This window comes from Ambystoma mexicanum, chromosome 5q (genome assembly GCF_040938575.1).
Source record: "Ambystoma mexicanum isolate Mex_15411 chromosome 5q, UKY_AmexF1_1, whole genome shotgun sequence".
Lineage (NCBI taxonomy): Eukaryota > Metazoa > Chordata > Amphibia > Caudata > Ambystomatidae > Ambystoma > Ambystoma mexicanum.
This window is the reverse complement of record NC_090933.1, coordinates 692,913,437-692,934,303: the sequence shown is the minus strand read 5'-3', so window position 1 is coordinate 692,934,303 and position 20,867 is coordinate 692,913,437. Positions and strand designations below refer to the sequence as shown.

Below are 20,867 nucleotides of genomic sequence, written 5' to 3'. Positions count from 1 at the left end.
TCATTGATTCCCAGTGGCAGCAAGGATCAAGGTCAAGACCCTCTGCATTGTCCACAAGGTTTTGTGGGGCCTAGGACCGTACTACCTCCAACTCTCTCTTCCTATGTATCTCCCATCTTGAGCTCTCCGCTCATTCACCTCCAGCTCTCTGAGGGTCAGCCGCTTTTCCAAGCAGAGAGTTGGGGGCAGATCTCTTTCTTCGGCTGGGGCCTCCCTCTGGAACAGCCTCCCTGCCTCTCTCAAACTTGAGCAGAACCATCTCTGGTTCCGGAAGCAACTCAAGACCTTCCTCTTCGCTTCTGCTTTCTCTCTTCCTCTCCCCTGCTGATGACCCGTCTGTTCCATGCTCTGGTCACCTGGCCACCCTCTGAACTTAGGCCCAGATCCCTGCCTGCCCAGTTGCAACTCGCACTGACTCTTGGCTCCCCCAGCACTTGTGGTCTGTATCTGTAACCCTACAATCCCCTCTCTCTGCACTTATGAGCCACCCGTTGGCTGCACTTTTGTTTACCTGCACTTCTCCAACCCCCCTGCACTTCTCCCCATCCCCTTCCCTACGCTTGTACAATCTGAATGACACATGGCCTAGTAAGCTCGTTGTTTTGTCTTCCCTCTGTTTCCCACTACTTGTCTTGTCGCGCCTAGAAACACTTGTGTACAGGTGTGTTATAAATGCCATATCATATCATATCATGTTTGGCCTTTACCAGCAGGATGGACAATGCAGTGCATCTGAGGTAGGAAGCCACGGCCACAAAAGAAAGAAAGAAGAACAGCGCATACTGAAAAAGTGTCCTGCTGAGTGTACAGCAAACAACACTTTATAACGGCAGTACATATCCACTTCATTGTCATTGTCTTCTGGGAGAACTTTATCTCCTTGCACCTTCATGTCCAGATGTGTTGTTTTTTAGTAAGCATTTGACTCACATCGTCAAAGTCCCCTCATCTACAGACTTAGAGCAGGAGGCCTGACCAGCCGATAATGGCCAATGGACCAAGATAAAGGCCCACTCAGAGCAATGGCTTTCATCAAGGCCCCTGGTGACATTTATAGCTATTAACACCCTGGGGCAGGCGGCATGGGGCACTGACGCCTCGGGGCATGAATTGGTGAGAGTGGCAACTGGCAAAACAGAGAGAGGACAGGTGAACAGTGAGCAGGGCACTGAGGTGCAGTCGGCATGCAGGGAGATGGGGTAATCCTGAGAGGAGGCAGCAGTTTTGGGATCAAGGAGCACAAGGAGAGATGCGGGCATCAGGATGGCCCAGCAGTGGTGGGTGGACGTGCAGATAGAAGATGATAGCAGATCTGGAGAAAAGCTACATCATAGGAGATCCAGATAGTTCAGAGGGATATCACCAGGCAAGGCCTTTGAATGGCTGCTGGGAGGGCACCCATATTGAGACGTGGACACTAAACTCAAGTACTAAAACACAGGCTTACTATCAACAATAGAGGAGAGTATTTGGAGAAGTGAAGGCTGTTTCAAATGTGTGTTCACTTCAGGGGTTCAGTGGGTAACTGGATTGCTTAAAACAATAGTAGGTGTGCATTGTGCATAAGTCTGGCATAAACTTAGATTAGTAGAAAAATGCAATTCCCAGGAAGTCGAAGACTTGAGTGATTATATGGCTGGCCATCCTGGCACCTGGGAGTATTTAAAAATCCACCATTTGCCTTTGCCAACACATATTCCAGACCCTGGAAGCTGTACAGTGCGGTGGCTCCAGCACATCCTTCTGCCTCTGCAACAGGGGATTTGGTCATGTTTTCGAGGTACAGTGAATTATTATGGGCAGAACAAGTTAGTTCTTCTATTTGTTATATACATACAGTATTTAGATTGAGCCTGACAGCAAGTAACTAAAGAAACAGCTGTCAGAAATGATATCACAACCAAACCAAAAGGTATGTTTAAGACAATAGTCGGTGACCGGCTTCTCAGCTACTGAGTGCAGTAGACATGCTTTCAATCTACTCATGGAAACATTGACGATTCTTAACAGTGATCTGACATTTTGATACACATTCTTGTTTACTTGAGCCTGTGACTGCAAACTAAACAATCTAAGGAATGAGCCCGCAGAAAACTCATCTCCCCACCACAACTTAAAAGCCTGCTGCTAAAGTTTAAAACTCGAAGAATTTCTGGTAAAAGAAGACCAAAGAAACATCAAATCAAAACCATCCTTAATAGAGAGGACCCATGACACTGGGTGCGTTTCATTACAACTTACACTATAGCTGTGAATGTCGACTCTCTTCCAGGTTCTGCCATGAGCACATCTCGAGGCCTTCGCAAAGCCACACACTACTTTTAATAATTCCTATGTAAATCTATGAAATTTCCCATACACTAGTTTCAGTAATTCCTAATCATATTTTGAATCTTCCCTCATCTAAATATTACTGTCTCCTTCAGACACCGGGATGTCATTTGGGGGTCACTAGGGGTTGCAGCTGTGACCCCAAGGGCCACAGCTGTGACCTATGTGGTCACAGCAGTGGCCACTGTGGTCTCCCTTGCAACCCCTTCATTAAAAAACTTTTTAAAAAAAATAATTTTAAAAAGGAAGTTCCTCGGCTGCGGTGATGTCTGCAGCCCTGTGTACAGTATTCTGTATTTTTCTGAATACCTCTTCGAGTATTCAGCTCTGTTCCAATAAGGACGACTTTTCGGTCTGAACTATTAGGTGGCAATTTCTGTTGTCGTCAGGGGAAGGACCGCCTTGAAACCTAAGAGGTTGATCAGGAAACCAGAGCAAGCCTGGGAAAGGAAATCGAAAGCAATCTTCGGCTCAGTCGAACCTCCACTGAGTTGGCCCAAACATTCCTAATGCCTGCTCCCTGAGGAGCTCCGGAAGCATATTACAAACAGGAAATCTGGAAGGACTGGAGGCTGCCCATGAAACACAATGAAAGAGGAGTTTGTTTAAGGCTTAAGCTTGCCGTGTGGTGGCCAGCAGCCTGCCCTTTGCATTGCTCTTGCAGGGCGCTCAGTGAGGCTGTTGTTCTGCTGGCACTGGCTGAGGGAGACGCTGAGGGGTGTGTGGTTCAGCTCTGAGACGACCGGCCATGGAGAGCCATGGCTTCTGTGTTCACGTGCAGCGTGGAGGACATGCTCTTGAACAGCGTCCTCTTTGGGTGGATCCTGGCCGTGTTGATGCTGTTCAGCTGGTACACTGAGTGGCTGGGGACATGTCAGCAGACCCTGAGGACCTGGTGCGGGGTGAGAGAAGTTTATCAAGCAAGGAACACATTCTATTAAAACTTGTTTAACGGATATCGGCCAACAGGGGCCGCGGGAATGCAGTCGCCCTTCACGTGAGCTCATGACTCTGTGGTCCCCTGAGAGGGTTTGAGCCCTCACTCTTGGACCCCGACCCCCCACATGTGCTGACCAGCTGGTGTGGAATATGGAAGCCTGTGGGCATAGCTGAGTGAAAAATCAGAGAAAATGTGCCGTGGGAAACCGAAGATACAGCCCCAGCAGCCGACCCCAAAACCGAAAGTGAATCTCTTCATTGCCGGTGCCCCACGCCATGTGGTAGTGAAGTGGCGGATCCCACGGAGGAGTCAAGATATAAGCACCTGGTAATCGTCCAGCAGCCCCCCCGCATGTCTCACAGGAGTCGGGCCTGCATGCTCCTGTCACTCTCTGCGGGTACATGAGAGCCGGCTGCCTGGGCTCATTGAGAGGAGCAGCGGTACTCGTGGGGCGCACATGAGGACGCCCAAAGGGAAAGGATTATGGGCAGCCCCCGCAGTGGAGCCTGATCCGACGTGCACAGCCCAATGACCCCAAACATCTCGTGGGCCAGCGGACTGGGCCGCCCCTCAGGCCCAACAACACGAGTGGAGTGGCGAGCCCCTAAAACGGGAGGCAGACTCGAATCCACAGACTTGATTGAGGTGTCAAGTGGTGCCGGCCCGAGGACATCCAGGGAAGGAACCTTCGGATCACCCGATTAAAGGTAGGTGCCCACAGCGCACAGTCCAGGTGGCCCCTCCCTGACCACCGGGAGCTCTGACCACCGGGAGCTCTGGAATTTCACACAAACCCCTGGGCTGCGCGGTGGCGCCTGAACTTTCACAACTGCCCTGTACGCGTACGAGGCCCCTGACTTGACCCGGCCTGTACATCCATCAGGGACCCCAGTGTTGCGTAGGCATGCACTGACAGATCTCCAGACGAACCCAGCAGCGGATGACTACCCTGCACCTGCCCTGGCTAGGTGCACGCGGTTATGGCACATTAACCATCAAAACACTGATAAGCATCTCCAGGAGCTCATATTTTAGCTGATCTGCACCATCCGTTAGGCCCCGGCCACAGCAGAGGACACCGCAGTCTGGAGTTGCCCCCATTGTGCCCACAGGTAATGGAGATAGGAGCAACGTACAGCCAACCCACAGGACTGTTGGATAAAGGGGGCATGTGTACACTAATATATAAATGACCCCGACCCATGGCACCGAAAACAGAGCTTGACGCAGAGGTATAGGGGAAGGCCAATATTACGGAAAGCCACCCTCCGGGACACGTGTGTGCTCCAAATTGAACCATGCTACTGAAATCACTCTGAAAACATCTGAACGGGGCACCAACACGACCAGCTACTATTAAGTGACCTTGGTATGGCTCTGGGAAGGGAGGGTTGACATACAGGTGTTCACGAGTCACCCTGCAGAACAATAGTACCCGCACTCGCAAAGGCCTAGAGGAATCACAGTCTCCCCCAGCAGGGCAAATCTGCAACCTTCTCTTAACGACGACAGAGCGAAAATAGGCTTTACAGGTGGAGATATCTACAGTGCCACAGAAACTTGGAAAGGAGACGCAATCTCCACAGAGCGCAGCAGGTGCAACCTAGCACGCAGCACAAGAGAGTACTGGAGGGTTGGGCCCCCGACATCGGGGCGTGTGCTCTCCTCCAGAGGTGGCAAGCACAACCGTTAAGGGACAATTTTCCAGCCATGCGAATCACCAGGAGGCGACTGTCCTAGGGGCCACGGCACCAGCCACGAGTAAACCTGGAACAATTACGGACTATCTAGCCTCATCCTTCTACGGCACACCCCCGAAACAGGTACCTGCCCCTGGAGGTCAGGATCTACGATAACAGTTACATAAGTAAAGAATCGACCACAGGGACCATCGCAAACCCGAGAGGGTGATCGTAATAAGGAGATAGTAGAGGTTTGGGCCCCTGCTTACCAGGACGTGTGCCCTCCTCGACCCCATGCTCCCCTGACACTCAAGAGACTGAGGCCCTCCTTGAGGTGGCGCAATCCCCACAATACACTACTCACTAAGCTCCCCCTGCTAATTTCAACTAGGAATAGAATGCTGAGAGAGCCCGCCAGAATTTTGGACGCACCCGCCTTCTCATCGAAGGGGACCTACTTGGGGCCCACAATTCTGTTTGAGGATTCTGCTTGCTATTGGACACTGAGAAGGTTGGCCTCCATATATGGGGCGCGTGCCCTCTTCTCTGCTTAATGAGCTGAAGGACGCCTCCGGCTTATAAACAGTCTAGAGGAACAACATATAGTAAGGAATGCATCCCCATGAAGTGCTCTGGGTCAAGTACGCATGAACGCCAGGGAAAAGCTTGCATCATACAGATTTTACCCGCACCGCACAGAAACTACCCCCTCGTCAGACTCCAAAATGGCGACCTTGCGTCCAGAGGCAACCGCAACTAAGGCAGATGTAGCGGACCTGCTGAATGAAATGAAAAGCATGAGAGCCGACATAGGTGCGAAAGTCGACAAAATAACGCAGATGATTGATAAGATGGAAGAAAGACTTGAAGAGGTGGAGCATAACCAAACCTCCCTTTCCACGCTAGGATCCCAGATGGACTAGAGAATTGTGGACATTGAAACCAGAGAAGAGGAGTTCTGCATGAACAAAACGACTTAGAGAACCGGGAACGACGCAATAACATACGTATTTTCGGTATTCAGGACATGGAAGGAGAAACTGAACAGGATTTAAAGAGGAACCTCCATACACTTATGAAACACCTGTTTGAAGATGACTCTATCGATGAGCCGAAGCTCGATCGCATACATAGAGCCAGAGGCTCTGCAGCTGGCTCAAAGACAGTCATGGCGCGGTTCCACAATTACGCCGACAAAGCAAAGGTTCTCGAAAAAGCCAGGTGCAGTGCACAGATTCCCTTAGATACAGCAAGAGTCTCAATCTACCAGGATCTGTCATCCCTCACGTTGGCCATGAGAAGGAAGTGTTCCACGCTCACCAAATGGTTGAAAGGAAAAGGTGTCCGTTATTGCTGGGGCTACCCTTTCTCGCTCACATTCGAATGTGAGGGGAGCACAATCATTTTGAAGTCACAAAGGGACATCCAGAGCTGCACGAATGACCTACTAGGTGACCTGGGAGATGAAGCAACACAAGAAGGAAGGAACGGAGATAACAGAGAGTGGCGCATCAAAGGCCCGAATCGGAGGCGAATGCCAGGCTCAAGGAAGTTCAGGAGGATTAACGCATCCCCAGATGCGGACCATTGAGCTCGCTAGAACTACATTCAGGTGCTGGTTCAGCACTATTTGCCCTCACGTCCAGACCGGTGGAACTCTAGTTCTTGTGATCGCCGGTTATGTAAGGTACTTTTGTGATTTGGAGGGAGGGGGGGAGGAGGAGCTCAATGATTAATTGAACATTCTGAGATGGGACTGTGTGAGGTCTGAGTCTGACTGAGGTGATGTTGTACCAGTCGGTTCAGATGCCAAATGGGGGGCTTGGGTGGAGGGGAGAGTTGGGATAGGAGAGGGGATCGGGGCGAGTTCAACCTGGGTTGTGTGTTGTGGGTATTGGGGAATGTTGTACGGTTCAACGGAACGGTCTCATCTCACAAGTGGTATATGCAGAAAGTTACACCTGGCGGGAACATCTGAATCCTCGAAGGTGGGTCTTCTCAGAGTGGGCACGCTTAATGGAAAGGCCCTAACCTCGCCCACGAAGAGATCTTTAGTTTCCATGGAATTTAGGAGGGTGAAACTCGATGTGCTGTTCCTTCAGGAGACTAAGTACATGCAGGGCAAAGAATGCAGGGTTTCTCACCCCAGGCTTACAATGGAATATTGGGGCTCCAGCCCCCTATGGAAGGCGGGGGTGGGTATAATGGTGAAGAAGGGGCTGAAGCTGGAGAACGCCAAGGTGTGGGCAGACACGGAGGGGAGGGCTCTGGTGGTGGTAGGAATGGTGCCCAACATACCGCTCACGTTAGTGACATTTTACTCCCCGATTGTTGGTCAATACAGATTCCTACAACGCATTGTACCAAAGATAATGGTAGAGGCCATGGGCCATATAATCTTGGGGGAAGACCTTAACTTATGGATGGACCCGGGGTTGGACAGAAAGGCCGAGAATCCAGAGACACGTGAACCCACAGGTTGTGGTCGAGCTGATGTCGTGGAGATGATGGAGATATATGGGCTGTGGGATATTTGCCAAGCATTTCATCAAGACGAGACAGGATACACATTCTATTCAGCACCCCATTCCACCTTTACTAGAAAAGACTACCTGTACCTCTCAGCCGGGGTGGGGGATGTTATGACTGCTTCCGAGATAACGCCATTCTCATGGTGGGGCCACGATATGGTCTCTGTCGACATGAACCTGCTTGCCCTCCCACCACAAGGTGCAAAATGGCGTTGTAAATAAACTTTATGGAAGGACCACATCTTCCACTAGGAAATGGAGAAGGGAATAAAGGAATACTTTGAACTTAATGACATAGGGGAGGTGTCCCAAAGAACGTTGTGGGAGGCAGGTAAGGCGACTTGGAGGGGAATGCTGATAAGAGAGGAAGCAACTAAAAAGAGGGAGCGGAACTTGATAGAGAATGATCTAAGGGAGAGGATTGCTCATTTAGATATGGCCGCTCGAAACGCTACTCAGGATCGAGCGGAGAGGATTGCGGAGGACAGACAGAAAAGAGAAGAACTCAGGCTCTTGGTGGAGGGTCAGGTCGTTCGCAAACTCCAGTTCCTTAAACAGAAATATTATGAAAAGGGGAATAAAGCAGATGTGCTGCTTGCCGCCAGGCTGCGTGGTCAGCATGCAGAGAGGTCTATTGCTGCCCTTGATGGGGGAGGGGGTACTCTAACGGCAGACCCGAAAGAGATATCAGAGGTGTTTGCGAAGTTTTATGAGAAACTATACAAATCGGAAGTGGTACATGAGAAAACCGCCATAGACCAATACTTGCGGGCAGTTGATATGCCTCGACTCTCCCATAAGGATAGGGAAATATTAGATGCCCCATTACAAGCAACAAGATCGAAAGAGCGATCAAGAGGCTCCCACTTGGAAAAGCACTGGGAAATGACGGATACACAGCAGGTTTCTACAAGACCTTTATATCCTTCCTTCTCCCCTTTATGGTCACCTTATTCAATGACATCCTACAGACGGGGATAGCTCCTGATTTCTTCTCAGAGGCACTCATTAACATCATTCCGAAGGAGGGCCGGGACCCCAAGTACTGTGGATCCTATGGCCCGATCTCACTACTTAACATCGATGCCAAAATATACATGCGTGTACTGGCAGCCAGTTTGGGACCCATATGCCCCGATTAATACATTCTGATCAAGTCGGATTCATTTTGGGAAGACAGGGTGCCGATACCATATGTAAGATGCTTTATTTGATTCATGAATCAAAGAAAATGGCGGGCGACCCTGCCCTTCTGTCGTTGGATGCTGAAAAGGCCTTTGACAGGGTGGAGTGGGATTTCTTAAAGGCAGTACTTGAAAAGGTCAGGCTAGGCCCTGCGTTCTTGGTCAAAGCAGTCTACACGTCTCCAAAGGCCTCTGTTGTGGCCAACTCTGAATACTGCAAATGGTTCAACCTGGAGAGAGGCACGAGACAAGGCTGCCCACTCTCGGCGATATTGTTTGCACTCTCCTTGGAACCTCTTGCACAAATGCTTAGAACAGATCATCAAATTGAGGGCCTTTGGGTAAATGGGAAGGAATATAAAGTATCCCTCTATGCAGATGATATTCTCTTACATATAAGGAACCCTCTGACACAGATACCAAAGGCCATACAACTAATGGAAAGCTATGAGACACTTTCGGGATTTAAAATTAACAGATAAAAATCTATACTGTTTCCATTACACAAACCTACTCCCGAGGTCAGCGCTAGGCTCTCCACTCTTGGTCTTGTGACGGGTGGAACCACCCTTCATTATTTGGGGATAAACCTAACACGAGATTTAGAGTCTCCACATGATGCAATTTTCCCCACCTATTAACCAATTTCCACGCTGATTTGAAGAAGTGGCAGAAGCTTAGGATCTCATGGATCGGAAGGCTCAATGCGGTCAAAATGGTATGCCTTCCAAGATTCCTCTACCCATTCCAAATGCTCCCATTATGGCTCCTGGAAGCACTCTTTGCGGAAGTTAAAATGGCCATCCTGAAATTTCTGAGGCAGGGGAAGAAAGCTAGGGTTGCGTATCAGACTCTCACTTTACCCAAGGAAAAGGGAGGGGTGGGTCTCCCCGAGATTAAAACATATTATCAAGCCATCCAGCTAAAGGTATTGATCCCTCACCTAAGAGGTCAGACAGAGCTACAGTGGTTACAGCTTGATAACTACAACTTGGCTTCAGCCACCGTGGCAGAGTGGCTATGGGTCCTGAGACACAAATTGCTCCGAAGACTTTGGAACCACCCATTACTAGGCACAACATGGGGCATCTGGAGGGAGGGGGCAGATGTGTGGGCAATAACCACATGGCCTTCCGCCCTGAGCCACATTTGGGCCCCAGGAGTCCATGAAGAGATCTCCAATATTGAAAGGTTTCAGACATGGTTTGAAGCAGGACTCGAGAGGGTGGGCATACTCTGGAGGGGGGAAAACTTCCTCATGATCACTGAACTCGAGGAATCGTTTGGAATTCACCCTTTATCAGTCTTCTCCTTCCTACAGTTTAAGAGTGTCCTAATGAGAAAGGAATGGAAGGAACGAATACAGAGACCACTTACCCCTTTTGAGAAACTGCTCGACACAATGTTAGAAACTAAGGGTATGATTTCTGCCATGTACAGAATACTGATAGAAGCAGGGAAGGGTTTGACTGTTCAGCTAAAGCAAAGGTGGGAACAAGACATAGAGGTAGAAATAGATACCGAATTATGGACCAAGATTTGCAAAGGTGTTTCACAGGTGTCCATAGCAGCCCAATATAAGTTGCACGCTGTCAAGCTTCTCCACAGATGCCAATATGATCCTCATAGGTTGTCAAAAATGTTCCAATCAGTGAGCCCCATGTGCTGGCGCAAATGTGGAGAGTAAGCCACCTATTGGCACATGTGTTCGGGGTGTCCCTGGGTGAAAGTGTTTTGGGACAAGGTTCTAGGGTGGATTCGACATTTAGATGGTGTCTCCCGCGAGGCTACCCCCTCTTAATTTAATTTGGAATGGAAGAATGTGAGGGGGAAATGAGAAGAATAACAGGGATCGCAGCTGCGCTTCTCCTTGCCACACGGGCCTGCCTGGTGATTAAGTGGAAGGCGGACTCGACCCCGAGTAAGAAGGAATGGATCACTGTTGCAACAAACATATGTACAATGGAGAGAATCACTGCATCCTTGCATGGGAAACCCGCGCGATATGGGGCGCTGTGGGGTGACTTTGTAAATGCGTACATCACTACCTCCACGCAAGGATCACCAGGGAGGGAATGATAGCTTATCATGTCAAGAGTATAAGTCAATCGCAAGTACACTGAATGGGATATAGTGCAATGGGCAGTCACTCAAAGACCACCAAGAATTACCGCCATTTATACTCCGGTTGTATAAACTAGGATTACTGCTTGGTAAAATAGGTGTTAATGAGGAAGGACACAGTTCCGACAGTGGGTGAGGGGGTGCAGGGAGGGGAATACAGTAATGGGGTTTACAATCTCATATTGAAGTTCTTCAGGTGGGAGGGGGGATGAAGGCAGTTTCTAATTTCTGTATGTTTCAAATGATATCTGTAAATTGATCAATATGTTTTTTGTCAAACCTAAAAAAAAAAAATAAAAAAAAATATATATATTGTTTAACTGCATGAATATATCTTCCACAGTTTGCCCGCCGGGCTACTATATGGGAATAAACATGATCTACCTCAGGCTTGACTGTTTCTTGACTCTGTGAACAACAGGTGTCTTAATTACACCATTTAAACGGTACACATCTTTTTTCAACCTCGACAGACTGTAAGGCAAAGTTAGTCTCTTCTGATCTTTATGTGTGTGATATGCAGGATGGATGCAGATCTCAGCAGTGAGCGCTTAACCCACTGGTCTATCTAGACAGCTAGTAATTTGATTGCTTACATCTGAAACACATTTTTTTAAAGCACGATACTGGCTTTCTGTTCTGCTGAAGTTCAGCATCTTTGTGCTTTTAGTAGTTTCATCTTTTGAATGACAGCCTAAATAGATGTCATAGGAAAACCTTTTACGAATTCAAATTAAGAAATACGTTTTTTTCTGAAACGTTTTCTCATAATGCAAAATAATATTTATCTGAGATGTTCACGTATAAAAACACTCGTTTTTATGCGTGAACATCTCAGGTAAATATTTTTTTTTATTTGCTTTCAAAGGTTTACACAAAACGACACCATTATCTAATATGTCCAATCTTTGATCCTTCCCTCCTGTCCTCCTCACACGCCCAACCTTAGGGTCCTTTTATATAGCAAACGCAACCTCAAGCAATGTATTATAGCCAAGCCACCACTGCAAGATGTACGCTTCTTAACATAAAGACAATCTTCCAGTCTCTTACTCACCACTGGGCAAATACTCTGACCTTTACCCTGGTACTCGGTAAACTAGATTCATGCTCAATCATGCCTCTTGGTATTGGTATCTCTACTCCTTCACTCCCTAAACAAATGTATTATATTTTCGCCAGATACTCTATAACTTGCCCAGATCCTTTCCCACCTCAACCCACCTCCACCATGCTGGATAGCCCTCCAGGCAAAATAGCAATTTCAGTTTGTAGCCCTTGTCTTTAAATGTAGCCATGCCTTGCAGCCACATTACTTTACTATCTGACTCTCTGTATGCTCTCCCACTCAGACTCTGCAATCCTCATCTCTCAACAAGCTATCTGTTCCCTGCACTCCCTCTGCCTCCTGCCAACTCTGCTCCTCTTCACCTCTGGTCCATCCACTGTAATGCTTTTCTCTCCAGCCATCAAAGCCATCCATCAGTGGAATTCGCATGGTGAGGCTCAAACTCCACCTGCTGGCCAGTGATCGGGCATCCCCAAACCCCAGGCTACCCCTCCTCATCTTTCCACTAAGTTTGCCTTCTTGCTACTACCACATATAATTGTATATCTTTAGATTAGAAACATATAAATACTGTTGCTGGGACTTATATATCTACCTTATGTTTGGTCTACTAGACGTCGTCTGTGGTTTATGTTCCATTGCCATCCCTGACCAGTTGGTCTACTCCATCCATATGAGCTTTATGACCTCGAGGGGAACCATATCCAGGGGCTGCTTCTATATTATTAAATTTATTGTCTGCATGTAATTTCTGATAGAAATTAATTTCCTGGGGGCGCTGTTGAGCAGCCAAAGGAAATGGCTGCCTAGCCCTTGAGCTCCGTCTCTGCCCACTACAATCCATCGGACATCGGCGCAATACGGCTAAGCACACCCACGAGACTTGCACGATTCTTGCCCCCCTGTCTCCCTACACACCTGGCTGAAGTTTGGGGTGAAATCGTTGCTGTCGGACGAAGATACGGACCCTTGCTCTTGGGGGGCGTCGGGGCCTCCTTCCCGGCCCCGGAGGCGGCGGCCCGTGGCCTCCTGACGTCTCTCCCCCGCTGGCCCGGGGGCCTCCCTGCTCTACCCGCTTCCGAGCGGACCCCCCCCTGGATGCGCCCGCTGCCCGATCCCTCGCGCTGCGAGATCCGCGGCTCGCTGCCGCCCCGGCCGCGCCTGCGGCCTCTGATCACCCGCTTGGAGCGGGCCCTGCGTGGTGTGCGCCCGGCTCCCGGGGGGCCTCCTCGCCATCGATCCCCCCCCGACTTGCACTGATCCCAGCGGCGTGGGGCCGTGCCCCTCTGCTTCGCCTTCCCCCGGAGGCGGCGGAGCCTCGACGGGGCCTACATCCGGACCGCCTCTGGGCGGCGGCGCCGGATCGCCTGTGCGGCTGTCTGGGCGCGGCCTGGCCTCTGCGGCCGCCTGGGGCCGTGGCCTCCCGGGGCCGTGCTGGTGCCCGACGACTGCTCCTGCTCCCATCGCTTGAGGATACGGGCGGACTGCGGCCCCGACGTGCTCGAGGTGGGTGTTCGCGCCGGATCGGCGCCGTCTGGTCCCCCGGCGCTGCATGTGAACGGCCTGGGTCGGCTGGCTGGGTAATTACATATAGTCCCACAGGTGTGTACCCCTCCTCCACTTGACAACTCTATGAGCCGCCTCTGCATTTGGGCTACATATTCACCTCCTGGGGCCCCACAAACTTTTGCGAGGATCCACTATGCAGGTGCCACCATACCCGGGCCGAATTTATTAACGCCACGGCCCACATTGACCGTTGCAGGAGCCGCTACTGGGGGTTGGCTACTGCGAGGACCCATCCTGCAAACGCCACTATACCTGAGCGGGCACCCCTCCCGCCGCTGTGATGCCCGGTAAATCAAAACCCAGTGGTAAACCTGGCGCCATGGACAAATTCACCAAGTCAGCGCCCAGGGCGGACCATGCTTCGACTACGGCGCTGCACGAGGAGGATGAGGGTGTGTCGGAGCCCAATCGAGCTGACCTTACTATAATGATGGAATCCATGGCCAAGAACTTTGCAGCGGTGCACGAAAAACTGGACGACATTAATGCAAATGTGGCCTCAATGAGAGTGAAGATTGATCAACATGGGTCTAGAATTGCTGAGACTGAGCAGAGAATCGGGTCTGCTGAGGACAATGTCCATACCTTGCAAAACACGGTCTCGGAACTGGTCAGGGACATGAAGCAGGTAAAAGCTAAGTGTGACGACTTAGAATCACGGTCCCGGAGGAACAATCTCCGCATAGTTGGAGTTCCCGAATCGGCATTGAAGGGCCGCATGGAAACGGCGGTCGAACAACTGCTTAAAGACCTCCTCGGTGACCCGCCATTATCTCCCTTCTTCACTGTGGAAAGGGCACATCGCTCCCTGGCACCTCGCCCTAAACCCGGTGATTTCCCGAGACCGATCATAGCAAAACTCTTGAGCTATAAGGACAGAGACCTTGTCCTCCGTTTGGCCAGAGAAAAGGGTGAACTTAGGATGGACTCTCAAATCATCAGAATCTTCCCGGATTTTTCAATGGCGGTCCAGGCGGAGAGGCGACAATTCAATGGTGTAAAGAAACTACTAAGGGAGCGAAAGATAGAATATGCAATGCTCTTCCCGGCCCGCCTAAAATTCACCCACCACAATAAACACTACTTTTTCACGGTCCCAGATGAGGCGGTCAAATTTATTGAAGCACAGATCCCGCCGGAGGAGCGCATCGAAGACGACCAACCGCCAAACCTGTGATCTACCGCACTGTACAATGTATTTATGGTGGCAAAGACACTATAAGCCACACTGGCGGGCCGGGGGTCTTCCCGCTCTTTATATGGTGAAATACGAATGAGGTCCGCACATACATAAGTGCACGCACCGTTCTAGTACCCTGCAACTTTGTGCGGGGATGTGTGGCGCTGCCAGTGAGGTCGGGGGTCACACTTCCGCGGCTCTCCTCCGCTGGGGTGTTACATATAGAAGCTATAATGCTCCATTATCCGCTCCCTGAAATTGTTTAAATTGTTTATCTTGTTAGCTGATGTCCAGTCATATATGATCCAAATGTAACAGTAGCCAGTACAAGTGGGCAGAACGGCAGCAGCTGCCCCCACTGCGATTGCAACTCTTATTTTATTTGATCTTAAATGTTTGTGTTTTGGCCCCTGTTGGGCTACTTCTCCTGTGTCTCCAAGTTGGGGAAGGAGCACAGGCGAGAAATGTATGGGTGGGGTTTCATGCACTGCTGGTTGGAGTAGGGCGGTGAGGGTGGGGCTTGATGAAGTTGGGGTACGTTATACACAAAATGGCAGGGGAGTGGAGGCGGGCTCGGGAGGATGGCGCCCGCATGTTACAGCAATGCACAGGTGCGACACGTATGACAAAGGCTTCCACCGGAATGTTCCCTAGTGTGAGACATGGCGGTTAAAATGATGTCCTGGAATATCCGGGGGCTGACAAATTTTACGAAATCTCGCAGGATTACAGCCTATGCACAGAGACACGGGGTTAAGATCCTTCTACTACAGGAGACGCATGCTCTAAAACACCTATCGGCAAACATAGCGCACAATTGGGGCTCTAATAGGCACTACACTCAATACTCAACCCAGGCTAGGGGGGTCCTGACCCTTATCCATAAATCCTTACAGTTCACACTCCACGCGTCCCACATTGATACTGAGGGAAGATACGTCATTTTACACTGTAGCTTGAACCATGAAGATTGTATACTGGTCAATGTATATGCACCCAATACTGATTCTCCCGAGTTCTTTGACAAAGTGACCTCCATCCTCATGAAATATCCGGACGTCCCCACCGTATGGGCGGGAGACTTTAATCTGATACTCAATAATTCCCTAGATAGAACCACAACCACCCGCAGATCCACCTCGCGCGCAGCTGAACGGCTACGCGCACATATGGAATTCCTAAACTTGCATGATATATGGAGAACTCTCCACCCCCAAGAGAGGGACTATACGTTTTACTCCTCGGTGCACAATAGTTCCTCTCGAATAGACTTGTTTTTGCTCTCGGGCGGGTTAGTGGGCATAACCCTGGACATTAAGATCCTGCCGCGCACGCTATCTGATCACTCCCCGGTGCTACTACAGATACAGACTGGCAATGTGGGCCCGCCGCGTCCTGCGTGGCGTTTCAAATCCTCCGCCCTCTCAGATATTGTATTTAAGGCCGAAATATTAGCGGACATTACCTCATTCTTTGAGAACAACCGGGTTGCTGACACCTTGGAGGCGGTCAGGTGGGAGGCATTCAAGGTGTACATCCGGGGGATGTGCATCTCTAAAGAAGCAGGTGTCCTGAAGGCCATCAGGCAGGCTCTGAATGCTTCAGAAACTAAACTAAAAACCCTCGAGCAGAGATACCTGACCAGTCCCTCCCCGGGGATACTGGCAGAAATCAGGGCGGAGCTGGAGCAATTCGAATCACAGGCCTCTAGGGAGGTGCAATATCATACCCGTCCCATAGCCGCCCGTCGTTATGGAGAGGGAGACAGACCGGGCAGAACACTGGCTAGACTGGTGCGAGCGGAAGGTGGCAGGTCTCGGATTGATTGCATTATGGATGAACAAGGACTAAAACACTGGTCCGACCAATCCATACTTGACATATTTGCCGCCTTTTATGCCGATCTGTATGGGCCCCGCCTTGGCCACTCTGACCAAGATCTAGACGACCTCCTAGAGAGCATCCCTATGACGATAATCTCCCACGACACCAGAGAGTGTCTTGAGGCACCGTTCACCCTAGAAGAGATAGTCCAAGTAATATCGGATCTTCCCAAAAATAAGGCACCTGGTCCGGATGGACTCACCGCTGAGTTCTATCGGGAACATGTGGCTGCTCTGGCTCCAGTACTACTCGGGGTCTGGTCTGAGGCGCTCCGGCTGCGCGCCCTTCCGCCCTCTTTAAGGGAAGCCTTAATAACGGTCCTCCCCAAACCGGGTAAGCCTCCTGAAGAATGCGGGTCCTACAGACCCCTATCCCTAATTAACACTGACATGAAAGTTTTCGCTAAAATAATAGCAAATAGGTTTCTCCCCTTTATGACCCATATGGTGCATCCTGACCAGAGCGGGTTCATACCTGGCAGATCCACGTCCCTCAACATCCGTCGCCTATTCAATGTGATGGCCAGAATCGACCCGGGTGCAGAGGCGGTTGCTGTGACCATAGATGCCCAAAAGGCCTTCGACATGGTCTCCTGGCAATACCTGTGGGCAGTGCTGAAGAAGATGGGTGTGGGCCCGAATATGCTCTCTTATATTAAGCTTTTATACACAGACCCGGTAGCCAGGGTCCTGGTAAACTCTACCCCTTCCCGCCTCTTTAAGCTTCATCGCGGAACCCGCCAGGGCTGCCCTGTCTCACCCTTACTCTTCGCCCTCGCCATTGAACCCATGGCGGACCATGTCAGAGGGCGGCATTCCAACAAAGGTATCCGGTTGACGGGGGCCCCAGAGTTAATCTCACTCTACGCAGATGACGTCCTTCTGTACGTCAGAAACCCCTCCACTAATCTGAACCCGATCATTCGGGACATCACGAAAATAGGCACGTTTTCCGGGTTCACGATTAACTACTCCAAATCTGAAATTTTCCCCCTCACCAAAACAACACAGCAGCCGGCATGCGAATACCCCCTGCGCTGGTCTCCTGAGGGAGTCAGGTACCTTGGGGTTCACATGTCGCTATTCAAATGTGCCCTCCTAAAGGATAACTATGAGGCCATGGCTCAGCTTATCGTCACCAAATTCTCCAAGTGGCGGCATTTACCCCTGTCCTTGGCAGCCAAACTCTCCCTGATAAAGATGACATTGGTTCCCAAGCTCCTGTATGTGTTTGCCAACGTCCCTGTCTGGCCCGGAAGGCAATACTTTGCGAGGCTCCACGCCGAATGTGCTCAATTTCTCTGGCATCCGGGGTCGGTCCGTACGAAGTGGCACCACATGACAGCACCATATGACAGGGGTGGATTCGCGGCTCCTGACCTACGGCTGTACTGGCACGCGGCCCAGGCCCAACACGCCTCCCATTGGTATACATTCCAAAATCCGCCTCCGCATGTGAAACTTGAAAAAATGGCTGGAGGTGGAACCAACATTATGACCCTACTGTTACACCGCTCGCTCCGCACAGATTCCCATGCAGACCCAGTAACCACCACGATTAGAGCATGGAACGCTATTCTATATACTGAGCAGACTGATCTCCCATATTACAAGTGGCTCCCCCTGTGGCAATTCCCTGGTCTCTCCCCCACACACGACCAACACCTTGCTACACACTGGGAGGGCCTGGGATATCGGTGCCTGGCAGACCTCTTCCCAGAAGGTAAATTTGTCACCCCTCAAACGTGGCGTTCAGGTCACACTGATTCTCCCCTTGAGATGCTACAGTACTACAGGCTCCGAGCCGCGGTACGATCCGCATGGCCTTCATATCCGGATGAGCCCCCGGAATCGCCCGAACTCCAGTATATAGCAAACTCAGCGGGCTCCAAAGGGGTGTTATCCAACCTGTACAAGCGCCAACTGGGTGGGAGAATGTCTGGGGCCCTCAGGCCACGTATAGCTTGGGCTAGTGAGCTCGAAATGGAGATATCCGACGAACTCTGGACCAAGATGTGCGCAAATACACGCGGGGTGTCCCTATGTGCCAGATTCCGATGCATCCAGTTTAAATTTCTTAACAGGCTCTATTATACACCAACGAGGGTAGCAAGATTTGCTGGGGCAGGGTCCGTTACATGCCCAAAGTGTAAATCTTCTGATGCCGACCATATCCATATGTTCTGGGCGTGCCCTGCGATCAGCGCCTTTTGGTTCGAGGTAGCAGAGGCGCTCTCAGAAATAGCGGAATCTCCAGTTGACCTGGACCCGCTTGCCCTGCTGTTCGGGGTCTGGGAAGGCGAGAATGTACGGAAAATGTCTAAATTTTTGAATGTCGGAGCTATTGTGGCTAAAAAATGTATATTACTAAACTGGAAACGGCACAGCCCCCCCACCCTTGCGATGTGGCTCACAGCCCTTACTTGGACACAAATACGAGAAGAGGACTACATTGGTTCCCTGCCACCCACATCACGACCCAAAAATGTGTGGTCGGCATTCCGTACCTATTTGAACAATAGAGACGATGCGGAGGAGGTAGCACCCCCTGCCCACTCACCCCCCGTAACTACTTGATACTGTAATGTCTCTGTCTTGGCTGTCACACACGAGAATACTGTCCGACTGTATCATACTGTGTTGTATTGATGTCCATGTTGCAGATCCGCTGGTTCAGCGCTGTGTGCCTTGTCCTGTGCCTGTCTTAACTTTCTGCCAATAAACAAAGTTTAAAAAAAAAAAAGAAATTAATTTCCTGTTCGCAAACAAATCCAAAAAGAGAAATCTCCCTAGTTCCTCTTCTAAGACACAACTGCCATAAGTAACTGCATAGCAGACATCATTTCTTTTCACTCAAAGGAAATGGTTGAGCCTCAAAGTCAAATCTGCTGAGTGTCACTTGTTTGATGGCCATCTTTGAATGTAAATGATTGTCTTGTTAACCTTAATTTTCCCTGTTTACTCAAGATGCATGAAGTAGTAAAATAAGGGTAAAGAATGTGTGCTAATAGCTTCACAAACCTCAAAATGAGTAGTCATATGTTTGGATAATGACCCTTCCCCAATTTATAGCCCTGCACTGCACATTGATTAGTAGCCTGGTGGCAGGCAATTATCCTACGATCTTAATCTCTCATTTGGTTTATAAGGCTTACTGAAATTGTTAAATCGAATTCATTGAAGTCTCATAAAAGTGTTGGCTGATAAGACATTACTCTCAAATATACCCAAATGTTGACTGGTTTGCATGTTCTACCTAGTTGTTGGAAAGTCGTGGCCCCACTGAGTAATCAAAGGCTTCTCACTGTTTCTTTCTTTTTGTTGAAACCCCCCAGAGTAGGACCTCAGACTCATTACGCTTGTGCATCTACTGTGGTTGTGATGATAGAGCTAACATTATCAATAATGTGTTGCAGAAATTGAGTGAATAAATTAATCTGAGACAAACCCCAAGATGTTGATGTTTCTTTAGATGGTCTAAAAAAAACTTTGGAGGAAAACCTTTCTCCTCCATCTCTTCTATGCAGCTATCTGAAATATGCCTTGCCCAACACTCAAAAGAAAGTGATCAAGGAAGTCGATGAAGACAACACCGCTTTCTTCTAGTGGGAAACACTGTTTTCCTATTATCAAAGCACAATTTCTAATCTACAAAAGCACTGAAAAGGTTTTGTGATGTCATGTTGCGAGTTCACCTAAAACAACACTTTAAGCATAATTGTACGAGAGGCTATAAGAAGCTGAGCGGAATTCAATTTTAGCACCTTTCACTGAGATCATGTGTCAAAGGAATGTGCTTCCAAAACAGTGTCATGCTTCTTTCATACACTATTGCACTGGCATGGAACAATAATAGGCATACGTACATGTAGTAAGAATAACCAACTCCGCCTATAAACAAAAGATTGGTAGGTTAACAGAATAACCAAGCATACCACATACACACACAACATATATTTTAATGAAATATATGCAATTAGTACCCAGCGAGGGTCAATGAGCTTGTAAAAAGAAAGCTCACTGGCCCTCGCCCGGGCCCTACCGGGCCGAGTAGTCTCCAGTCACCGCCACTCTGGAGTTCGTTATGCGAGTGGCCACCATGCAAAGGGAGAAGGGACTACATGTAGTCCCTTGGCCCCTTCCATGGCAGCCATTTTGTTAGTTACATTTTTTTCATTGATTTTAATGGCCGCCATGTAAAGGAAGAAGGGACTAGGTGTAGTCCCTTCTCCCCGATCCCTGGTGGCCATTTGTTTTGCTTTTTTTTCTTAAGTCAAAAAACGGTTGCAGCGCCATGTCTCAACTCGAGAAAAATTGCAATTAGTACCCCGGTACAACGTGCTGGGGTACTAATGGCAATATAACTCTCGGAGA

At 49.6% G+C, this 20,867-nt stretch overlaps 1 protein-coding gene across 1 annotated transcript in view; it reads right to left on the bottom strand.

Moving 5' to 3' along the window:
* Positions 1 to 20,867, bottom strand: part of PREX2 (phosphatidylinositol-3,4,5-trisphosphate dependent Rac exchange factor 2) — a 1,458,907-nt gene that overhangs the window by 189,099 nt on the left and 1,248,941 nt on the right. The window lies entirely within an intron of this gene.